Source organism: Poecile atricapillus, chromosome 2, assembly GCF_030490865.1.
Source record: "Poecile atricapillus isolate bPoeAtr1 chromosome 2, bPoeAtr1.hap1, whole genome shotgun sequence".
Lineage (NCBI taxonomy): Eukaryota > Metazoa > Chordata > Aves > Passeriformes > Paridae > Poecile > Poecile atricapillus.
This window is the reverse complement of record NC_081250.1, coordinates 38,664,789-38,677,323: the sequence shown is the minus strand read 5'-3', so window position 1 is coordinate 38,677,323 and position 12,535 is coordinate 38,664,789.

Sequence of the window (12,535 nt, the reverse complement as noted above, 5' to 3'; positions counted from 1 at the left end):
GAGAATAACAGCATTGAGAAGTGGTATACTTTTCTAACAAAAAGTGAGGGAACTTTGGCATTTTTTGCCAGTTTTGCTCTGCTCAGAGCCTGTGTAAGGGGGGAAAATCCCAAAGGAACTGGGCTTTGCAAAGCATCTCATTTGGTTGGAAAGCCAACTTTCTAGCTAATCCAGTTTGAAACACCACATTCCAACCATAGGTTCAATGCACATACACAAATGAAGCTACAAAATAAAGTGCTTTTTCCTGAGCCCTGATTTTGTGACAGCAGCCTAGCACTCTGAGTGCCTGGTCAAACCCTGCCAGCTGTAGAGCAGGGCAGAGTGTTGGCACCTCTGTTGTTTAAAATGTCAGGACTCTTCCCACATGGAAAAGGTGGTGCATTATGCTGTCAATGCTGATTTTGCAGCTAGACAATAAGTGGTAGCTTGTGTGACAGAGATGCTGATGAACAGATTCAGGGAGCCATTTGTCATCTAAAATGTCTCTGCTGAGAAATATCCCCTGGCTGTCAGTCTGGAGGGACCAGGATTGCTGTCAGAGCTTTTGTAAGCACCAGGGTGGTTTTGGTCTGATTCTGCACACTCTTCTTTGAGCTGCTCCATGGTTCTTACAGCACGCAGCTGGTGAGCACATGCATGAGGGAGGGAGGAAATTTTTCTGCCTGAAAATCATATCCTATTCACAACACCAGCACCATTTACACTCTTTGTAACCGGGCCATGAAGACAGGTTGAGCTCGTACCTTTGAGGAGTCTGGGCAGAGAAGTGCATTGAAAGCACAGGTGGTTGTTTCCTTTGGATTTTCACTTGTGAATGCACACTGGGCTGTTTGGAAGACTGCATTTCAAACTGGTTTAGAGACAAAGCTGGTTTTCCAACTAAATTAGATGTTTTGTAAAAGCATTCTTCTTTCCATCAACTTCATTGATTCTGCAGTTCAGGTATTCTTCTTCAGATATAGGATTGCAGTTTATCCTGGGACTTCAGCATGGGTGTGAAACCTCAGAAACTAACACCTTCAGCTGGAACAACACGAAACGGCCTTTGGAAATCTAGCCATACATTCCAAAGCTTATCTCCCTAGCCAGGCTGCCTCCAATTCCTTATCACCTGGCTTCTATGCACAATGCCAATGTGTAATGAGCTCCAAACTCTGAAGACCCCTCCCCTGCAGGAGAATGGAGAGACAGAATCCACAGCACATGCTTTTAGAAAGCATCTCTGCCATTCCTGATTAACTTTGGGAGACCAAATTAAAGCTTCTCTTTCGACTATTTTCTTTCTCAAAGTGCTTTGCCAAAACTGCAAAAGTCAGAGAAAGAAGAAAAATACAGCTAATCTAAACTATAGCGAATCTCCAGTCAAGGAGCTTGCCAGACTGATGAACAGGTTACACAAATTACTGACTTATATTTAGCCTTCTGCCTCCTCCCCTCAATCATTTGATTTCACAAGTTTTGCTAGGGAGATTGTAGATTAAATACAGGAGCTTTGCCCAAACCAGTAGCAAAAAGTACCGGAGAGCCTAAAGTGAAAAACAGGAAGCTTCTACACCACAGGAATCCTGAATGTTCAGTTTAAAGAGGATTCACTGATTGGAAAACGCTAAATATTGACTTGAGGGCAATAAGAATGATGAATGTTCAGAAAGGAGAATGTAAGATCCATTTAAAGAAAGAAAAAAAAAAAAAAAGAAAAGATAAGAAGTCCAGCTGAAAGTCTTATTTTGCACTTTGGGAGGAGAAATCTAAAATTATGTAACTATGCAAAAACCCTAGGAAAAGTGTTTAAGGCTTCACAAGCTAAGGAACTCCATGGCATACTGAGTTTAATATGACCTCTAAAGCTTGAAAAAGGAATGGCAAAGTTGTTCCCAAAGGGCCAGAAAATGTTCATTTACTGAATTCTGAATATTAAACAGACCCTCCAGACACAGGAATAGACCTGTCACAGCCTCGGTCTTTGCTGCCTCCTCCCTGGTCATCCCTCAGGCCAAGCTGAGGGCTCTGTGGTGGGCAGCCCTGAGCTCTTTGCCCAGCCCCACACGGTGCCCACCTGGCTGTTCAGCAGGGGCTGGCTGAGCCTCAGCACGAGGGCTCTGGTTTCCAGGAACAAAGGCTCCTACCGAGTTCTTGCACAGCCTGGAGGCAAGGACCTGGCATTGCCCTGGAAGGAGCAACACCTTCGTCCCCTCCCCGTGGCCAAGAATGTTTGCACTTGGCCAGCTTGGTCAAGACAACTGAAATGGGCAGGGGCAGCAGGAGCAGCAGGAGAGTTGGGAAAGGAGTGACTGCCACACATCATTGTTTTCTGGGTTTTAGAAACCTTCCAAAGCCAGGTTGAAGGCTGGGACACACAACCATTCCTAGGTCTCCAGCTCTTGGATCTTAGAATCATTAATGTTGCAAAAGACCTCTAAGACCATCAAGTCCAGCTGTTAACCCTGCCAAGGCCATCATTAAACCCATCCCAAAATGCCATTTCTACATGTCTTTTGACCACAAGAATGGTGATTCTGCTGCTTTCCTGGGCAGCTTGTTCCAGTGCCTGACCACCCCTTCAGTGAAGGAATTTTACCTAATGTCCAGTCCAAACCTCCCCTGGTGCAACACAAAGCCATCTCCTATTGTCCTGTTGCTTGTTAGCTGGGAGAAGAGAGTGACATAGAATCACAGAATCCTGAGGTTGGAAAAGGCCTCCAAGATCATCAGGTCCAACAGATGAGCCCACCTGAAGCCCAAACTCAATGTGCTGCATGACCTGACACCACTGACCCCGTTCCATCACTGCACCTAAGAGACAGAGACAGTCTGGAGTTCCTGCACCAGATCCTGGCGTGGTCAGCTCCATGGGACCACACAGGAATATTGTTCATCAATTCCCCCTTTAACAAATTCAATTCTGAAAATGCCACCAAGACACAAATACATTCCCCAAATTGTGGGGGAGCCCAAACAGGCCTAGCACAAATAGGAGACCTCTCCGACTTGAACGGCGACTCTGTGAGGCTCCCTGGCCTCCATGGCCAATTGTGGGACTGTTCCTCCTATCCAGGGCACAGATCCCCACCCTGTTGTCAGCTCCAGCCACACGTGATGGGAGAGTAAAACCATCAGCTTGCTGGTTAAAAATACTAATTCCTACTTTGTGCCATCACAGGGCACCTTTCCAGCTATTTCAGGTATGCAGAACCAATGATCCATTTTCATCTTGCCTCTACTCCTCCTTCCAGCATTAAGAGAGATGATGCTGCCCTTCTGCGCATGGAAAAGTCACACCCTTATTTCACATAGTCACATTTTTTGATCTTTGCTAATTTTCATCTCTAACTCAATTCTGCTTTTCTCTAAAATGTGGTGTGTTGTTTAACTTTCACTTGTTCTATTTGGTTTCCTTGACAAAGGCAACACAGTAGTTTTTAATTCTTCATACAAGTCCTGTTGCTACCCATAGTAATAAATTAAATTTCTCATCACATATAATTTGTTTTTATGATCATGTGCTCATCCAGCTTGAAAGAGTGGGACTTATGCAGAAATAATTGAGTAAATTAACTACCTAGGAAAGCAAAGGTAGGACTTAATAATGTCCAATATTCTTGTATACTTGAAATTTAGTATCTGTAACACAAGCAATTCTTGTTCTTTCTCACCTTTTTGTAGGACAGAATAGCACCTGTTACAACCAGACTGTGTACCAGGCTGGCCAATGTCTGAAAATCATGACCATCATTTTCTCCAGTGTGTCATGGAGCAGATGGCTTTCCAGGTCAGCACCAAACCACAGTCCCCAGTGCTCTGTGGGGGACCCTGACCTCTCTTCTCTGTGCTGCTTGTAAGATACACCAACGGGCAGACTGAGCCAGCCTTTTCTGGCAGGTAAGGTCACTTACCAAAAGCTCTATTTTATTCTTTCAATATATTTTCAATATATTTTGAAGACAACCAGCAGGCTGGAGCCAACTGATAGTCTGTTCCCAATGTGTGGGATCTGACAGGTCTGGAAAAGGTATGGAAAAACAGGTAAGACTTTGCTTATGTGCCAGTCAGGACAAGCCCACAAAAGCAGACCTGTCATCTATCCTTATCTCACTGGTTTGGAGCAATTCAGTGCAGAGAAAAATTATGTAATGAGAAGATACAAACATGCTAGAGACAACATATACTCTGGAACAGTTTACCCAAAGAAATTGTGGCTGCCCCACCCTTGGAAGTATTCAAGGCCGGGTTGGATGGGGCTCTGAGCAACCTGGTCTAGTGAAAGGTGTCCCTGCCCACAGCAAGGGGGTTGGATCTTTAAGGACCCATTCAACACAGGCCATTCTTGGTAAAGATCATAAAATGATCTCCTGATCATTGAAAAGCAAGATGGCAGAGAGTAATGCAAGTTCCCTGAGCTCTGTTACAGAAATTACAATAAATATAACAGAAAATCGGAAGCCAGAGAAGCTTTTGCTTAATCACACTTCTTTAATTAAAATGTCCCATACATGTGGTCAAGAAAAGAAACATGCTAATGTGAGCACAGTGTAGAGAAGATGTTTATAGTTTAGTATCCTCTCATTTTTTCCTCTTAGGTTGTTCTGTCTGTTATACTAAAAATGCCTTCTGTCCTTTCTTACTTGTATTAAGAAAAATTAAGAGAGAAATGGGAAAGAATCGTAGATGTATTTTAAAAACCTAGCAGGATTTCATCAGTTTAGCATCAGTTTAGCAACAGTTTAACATCAACATTCTGAACTTGTTTAAACTGTACAAAACCAAAAAGTGACAGCTTTTGGCTGCATCTTACATGTTTGCACATAAATTCCCAAATGTATCTCAACTTCATTTCTGTCCTATTTCACTGCCTAGTAGTGACTGTTTCCTCAGCTGGCAAGGCTATGACAGGGTAACCAAGAGCAGAACTGTAACAATTTTGACTTCTCAAAACATTTAAGTCCTCTGATTCCCATCTTTCTTTCTCCAATCTGTTGTTTAAAAATCCTGTCTTGGAGAGCTTTTCCGCTTGTGTTGTCCCTTTGCAGAGAAATCTAGCTCCACCAAGTGACAATTGTTGTGATTGCTGGTCTGCACCTGCAGCTAAAATAATACAAATCTGGCACTGGGTCCCACAAAAATCCAGTGCATCAAACTGTCATTGGAGAACTTCCAACTCCAGCAGTTTTAGGCTGTAGGATTTCGTTTAACTCATATGATGCCAATGTGGACACAGAGCATTGTCACTGATATTCTTGGTCTTTGTTGCACTGCACTGTGCCTCCAGCATCCAGGTTTCTGTGTGCATCCCTAATGGATAATTTAAAGATATACATTCCATGGAGGAGTCCAGAAAAAGTGAAGTGCAAATATACATTTTGTTGTCTATGTTTCTCTCTTCACTCCACATACATACATACATACATACATACATACATACATATATACATATATATATATATCTATATAAAATAACACTATACATGTTACTACTGAATTACTCACAGTATCAATGTTGTTAATGGGTGTATATATATATATAGATATATAGATATATATATAGATATATAGATATAGATATATTGATATAGATATAGATATAAACAGTGCCATGTGATGAGGATATATCTGTGGCATTCTAGCTTTTTCCTGAACTTAGACAAACATATGCTAAAACATTAATAATAAATTTTGTAGAAGAAATTTTTGTAGAAGAAACAACAGTTTCTGATCTATGTAATAACCCCTGCATGTATTTTCTTATTTTGAATTTCCTCCATAAATAGATGAGAAAGTTTATTAATCTTTTACTTACCTATTTACACTAAACTGGTGAATAACCAAAAGTAGTAAAAATCTCTGTATCTTTTTCTACAAAGGACTGTGTTACTAATTCCTGTTACAAAGATCCAACAGAAATGCTTTCATTCCAGTTATAATCCAAAGAATTTGATCATGGGAGCAACAAAAGCAGGTGATTAACATTGGACAGGACACTTCAGATCCAGCTCGTTGCTCAGCTGGGAAAATAAAGTTTCTGACTTGAAAGCACTCCATACAGTCCATGGAGGTGCTATATATATATATACACCTGTAATGTATATATATATATATACACACCTGTGCACCATGTGTCACACAACAGCATGTAGCTTGAGTTCCAGAATACAGATACAATATAGCACCATCTTCTTAGAGAAAAAAAATCGGCTTACAGTAGAGAGTCACTTGAGCTGAAAGTATCGACTGTTTGGGGGGATATGCCCAATTGTTGTGGTAAAAAACAGTGGAGGGTTTAGGAGGTGTTATGATGAAGGTAATGGCACGGTATCATAAAACCCTTACTGTGCTGGGCACTTGTTCTGTAGCATCCAGCAGAACCTTTCTTTTCCCCAAGCCTGTGGTGCTTTTTGTGTTTAGGAGGAGGCTGGTACATGTTTGGAGGAGTTAGGAAGAATGAGCAGGGGGACAGAAGGAAGAGCAGGGGAAAGAAGAGAAACTGAAATGCTGTTTTGGCTTTCTGTGACATTAGGAGCTAAAGCAGAGGATTTAACTAATTAATTTGCTCATCATTTTTCATATTGAAGGCTTAAGAGATTGTTACTCTTTATGGTATCATCATGTATTTCAAAGGGGGATCTTTACACTGGATTAATGAAATGTGTTCCCACAGAAACTTGACAGAAGGAAAATGAATCCCAACTTTTTTATGTAAATCAAGAATAAGTTAAACAAAATAAATTAATTTACACCATTGCAAAAGCTATGCAGACAGTGGCAGTGATTTTGAGCTGAAGAAACAAAAAATATAGAATATAGCCCTTCCAAGGACTGAGTCCACATAAATAACTGCTGTTTCCCTTCTCAATGCATGAGAGGCTTGTCTAGTTTGAAATATGTCCCTGCCCACAGCAGAGAGTGGGACTTGCAACCTAAACTCTTCTATGATTCTGTCATCCCATGTTTTGTGTAAGTACCTTTTATTAACCTGTATTTATATTTGAAAATTCTACACAATATACTTATCCTTCTGATTGCAATACAACTTGTTTACTGCCCTAAAAATGTTGCTATTCATTAAATTCTAACTTTTTTCCTTGGAGAATTTCCACTGTCTACTGCTGAAGATGGTGAAACATTTGGATGTGAAATCCAAGGTTGATAGTAACAGAAATGAGCCTTCTCCTTTTATTTCAGAGGTCTGCCAGAGTCTGACAATGCTGTTTCCATAATGAAAATGGCTCCAGACAAAAGTAAACAAGTCTAAGTAGAAATTAGGCATTGTTTCTACAACATAATTACTGCTTTTGAAGTAATCATGAAGCAATTTTCACTTATTATCATAAAAAGGGTACATTAATGTCAGTAAAGGATAGACCTTTTGAATGGAGATGCCTAGCAGAACAGAAGATTTTGAAGATGAGGTTTCTTAGATCTGCAGTCTATTTTCATTATCTACTGAGCAGTTCAATAGAGACAACTATTGTTCAGTGGTGTGACTAGCATTTATGTAATCAACAGCTGTTACAAAGTAAAAGATTCAGAAAACCTATTTAGAAAACAGATGTGGCCTGCAGCTAAAATTCCCAAACTGCTGTAGTTTGGAGGAATTCTCAATCAGCAATACATTCATGAGTTCGTTTCTGAAGGATGGCTTAAACAGAGATTATTTGGTAACTATATGTTGGCCCATCCAAGCCTTTCTAGAAAGCTCCCAACAAACACTCTAGTTGTTTACAGATTCCAAATATGATCAAAACATTATTTTTATTTTTTTTTTTGGCTTGTTTTCTTTTGTAAGTGTGTGCTGCAGGTTCTTGTGTGGACAAAATAGTGTCAGAGCTGGGAGGTACTTTTTTCAAGTGAAAAGAGGCCAATTTACAGTGTGTTACCAAAAAACATGTGCACTGCGCATTGCTGTTTAAAGGATCCCTGAACTCAGGATGCACTTGATGGGTGTGTCATGGACCACTAAAAGACAGCAGATTCAATGGGAGAGTTGTGTAAATGGCAGGCAATTGGACTGGAAGGGCTAGAGAAGGGCACTGTAGGAAATGTAACTCCAGTATTTTCCCAAGATATACCCAGGATGAGGCAACTGGAAGGGCAGATTAATAGATCTTAAGAGTGTCCGTGTAAATGTTTATTTAATCTTAATTGAAAGTTGCCTCTGTGACACACAGCTGGAGGTTTCTGTCTGGCACCTTCACAGACATAATCTGTTCAGATCCTTGTTGGCCTGAATCATCCTAAGTGCATAATGATCCATCACACCTTACGTTTTTAAACAGGAGAAACTTCTGAGCCACTTGCTGGTGTTGTCAAAAGTGCTTCATCATCGCAGCACACTGAATGCACATAATTGTCCCTGAAAGTGAAGACCCAGCAGCTCCAAAAGGCATGTGAATTGTGCACTTGCCATCTCTCAAGAGGCAAGTATTGAAGGAAAGCTACTTAGTGAAATTAAGCTGAAAATTAAGTGCATCAGGCTACCTTTAAATGCAGTCTTGGATGAAGAGGTATTTATATATGAAAAATATATTCTTAATTAAAACCTTTACAGAAGGATTGGGTAAGGGTAATACAAAAGAGTTCAAGTAGAAAAAGACTTCCTGCATTGCCAAATGTGTTTCATGATGCACTACCTATGGAAAAGGTCTCCTCATTCAGATGCTATCTCTGTTCCCATATTCCTTTGCAATTCTGAATCATTCTCCATTTTCGTCAGGAAATAAAGCCAGGCCTATTGCCTGGATCCAAAACAATTTCTTGGCCTGTCCCAGATGGCAAACCTGCTTTGGGCTCTTGTTTCACGGTGATTCCCACAGGCATTTACTGGCTGGCTGCCAGCTCCTGCTCCTGGTCCCCTTCCACAGGAGGTGCTGGCAGCTTCCCGAGGGATGCTGATCTCCCTCAGCTCCCTGTGTCTGCACCCCTGGGAGCGCATTCCTGACACCGGCCTTCCTGTCCCTGGGGAGTGCTGTGGCAGCACCTCCAGGGTTTGTTCCCCCCGTGGCCTGTGGGAAGAGGGGCTGTCTTCAAAGGCAGGAGCTGTATGTGAGGAGTCAGAGGGAAAGCGTGAAATCCCTGCTGTGCCTTAAATGGAATCCCTTCAAGCTCTCCAGTTCAGGCTCCTGCGTGGGGAAACCTCTGCTGGGTTAGCACCGAGAGAGCAGCTCTGGAGTGAGGAATTAATCTGGTGTGTAAGAACTTGTTTACTGGATGTGAAGAAATAGTTCTGCTCCCACAGATGCCAGTGCTCTGGGTATAACATTTTCAGCTTTCATTTGTAGCAGTGAAGTCTGTGTTTTTTTAAAAATAGCATAAGGATGTCTGCAGGGGCTTCCAGAATGTGACAGAGCAAGTCTGCCAGACCACCGTGCAGCAAAAAGGCACTTGAAAGGGCTGGCAAAAGTGTGGGGAAAGAACTACAGCCTGCACTTGGATTGTGTATATCAGGTTTTACAGCAGAGTTAGTCCCATCCCACACTTAACTCTGCTGACTGTAAGGGCAGCCTGGGACATCAGAAAGTGTTGTGAGGCTTGGGACATTTTGAAGGGCACACAGAAGAGGGACACAGTGGGCAGCTAATGGAGCACTGTTGGTTTGACCAGCAGTAGCTAGCATCCCCCAGGCTTTCCTCATTGCCCTTTAAATCAAAGGTCCTCTGGGTCAGTTCCATTTTGGGAGCCAAGGATGGCATCAAGTCCTGGGCTGCCCTGTGCTGAGAGCAAGGGAACACACTGGGCTGGGAATAGCCATGGTGAAATCAGCACGTGCCTCGAGCAGCTGCCAGGCACACAGCCCTGTGAGCCTGGAGCTGCTGGAACTGCACTCCAGCTCCAGCTCCAGCACCAGGGCTTGGCTGCTGGTCTGAACCCAGGGCAGAAAAGGACACCGAGCCCGCTTGGGGTGTGAGGTGTGGGATTCTCCTTAATTTCATTTTTATTTCAAGTTCTGTTAAAGAAATCAGCAGTGAAACTAGGGGATCACCTAATGCTAATGATGGCTTGTCACATTTCTAGCTGTGCTGATCTGATCAGATTTGCCTCTAGCCTTGGCTTCAGACAGCACCTGCACTCCGTCTTTCCCATGAGTGTGGTTCTTGCTGAACTGGTCATGATGACAGTGTTTTCAGCTCTAGAACATGCTAGCAATATTCCCCATGTTTTCTTTTTTTGTGGAAGTCAGTAATAAGGATTTTAACCCGGAGATGTCAAGACAAGATAGGTGTCTAGGCCAGGAGAAGAGGATGGACTAATAATACAGGTTTCAGAATTGTTTTCATGAGCCAGCAACTGCAGTGCTGCACTTTTAAAGGGCTATTTCAGGACTAGTTTTGCAATTCCCCTGATTTTACTGATAAAGTAAAGAAAACATCTTTTTTTCTCTGTGAGTTTCAAAGGAGACTTAGATGATGCTCACAGCAGAGATGCTCCACACCTATAATCAGCTTGGTGGCCCTCCTCTGGACTTGCTCTAATTGATGTCTTTCCTGGATCCATCCTTGCTATAAAAGTACTGCAATTGCAAAAATTTGTGTTCTTCGTCAGGTAAAGTTTGTCTGTTGCTTTTACAGAAAAGGCAAAGGAAGTGGAAGTGTGGATGTTGGGAAAGTCCAACTTTGCCCTTGTCTCAAAGGTGTGATTTGTGACTAGAAGGCTGGGTGCTTAATCAGACCATGGCATCTGTGGGGCAGAACATTTGCACCTCCATCATTCAGAGTATCCTTCTCCATCAAATGGTCGGTTCACTGAGCTGGGAGTGTTTTTCTGCACCTGTGCAGCACAAACAATAGCTTTTGTGGCAGACATACCAGTACATTGATGCGGGGAACCATTTATAACCTCAAGTCCCTCTGCTTTGAAATACAGCCTGGCTATGAGTCCTAACACACCTGGTCTCCTGTCAGAACTTCTGTAAGTCCAGAGTGATATCAGTCCAATTCTCTCTGGATTATTTCATACTGGTACATGTTTCTTGCAGCACACAAGCTGGTGTGGACAGCATGGGCTGCCTGAAAATCACGTAGTGTTTTCTAAATCTGCAGGCAGATGACTGTACTCTTACCTGCCTTTGAAGTGACTGAGCAGGTCATCAGAAACCACTGGGCATGACATGAGCAAAGGCCTGGCATGACAAGCATTGTCAGGGAGTGAGGAGATCTGTATCTGCCCCTCCGCTTCCCCTCATGAGGATGCTGAAAGCCACAACGAGGTCTCCCCTCAGTCTCCTCCAGGCTGAACAAGCCAAGTGGCCTTAGCCACTCCTCATAAGACCTCCTTCCCAGGCCCTTCACCATCTTTGTTGCCCTACTTTGTATGTTCCCTAATAGCTTTATATCTTTTTTATGTTATAGTGCCCAAAACTGCACACACGACTCAAGGTGAGACATGCAAGATTAAGAATATCTACATATCATTATCAGAAGTACATAATTTGGATATGGATCCAGCCAGATTATGATTGAAAATTAAAAAGTAATTAGGGTTTTCTTGTTTGTTTGGGAGGAGACTAGGGTGGAGAAAGGAGGATTGAAACATGGGAAAAGGCCTAATAGATGATAATGACGTAAGCACAGCTGTCCATGGGTACCTGCCCTTTATCACTACAGCCTGAAGCAGGACAATTAGCCAAGCCTGCTGTTGGGATCACACCTTGCATGTCTAACTTGTTTCCAGGAGGCTCAGTGTGCATTCAGTTGCCAGCACGAGAACACCCAGGATGGACAAATTGAGCATCCCATCATCACCATGTTGGTATCTGTTCCAGGACTGATGGTATCAGCATCTCCCTGTCAGCCTATCATCAGTATTCGTGACACAAATGTTGGTTACATTTCCCTTAACAGATTGATTGCCCTGCTTCAAAATGCTCTGTGTATTTTACTGACTCATCTTGGAAATCTTCTTGTTACTCAGCCAAGATGTAACAAGGAGAAAAATGACAGTCTCTAGACAGGGGCTGTAGGATGAAGCCCGCAGTTGTCCCTCTGAGGACTCCCGAAATGCTCTGAGAAGCTCATAGAGTTTTTATGTTGTTTTCTTTGGATCTTCAGGGCTCAAGCTAATCTAAATTACTCCAAACTCCAAGCTAAGGAACTTGCCAGACTATATGGTGAACAGGTTTCAGAAATTACTTCTTCATATTTATCCCTCTGATTTCACAAGATTTGCTAGATTAAATAGAGAAATTTTTCCCATGACATTTTTGGTATCTCTCTGGTACTTTTTAGTAGTAGAGAGTTATGAAAATTTAGAGTCCTACACCACAAAGATTTTGAACATCAGCTGAGCACTTGAGTCTTACAGCACATTGTGTGCTTAGTACATGTTCATTACTGCATCCTGTATCAGGTATTCTCCCCACAGCACTGCACTTCCCAAGCTGACCTTGCTCATTTCCCTGCTTACCTGCTTGTCACAAAATGAGCGCTGAAGGGGGAGGACAGAAATATTTGTTCTGTCTCAAATATATGGTTTGTAAATGGGAATCTAGAAGTGTAGTTCAGTGGGAGGTTCCTTGGATAGGGATTTCTTCATGTGCATCTCA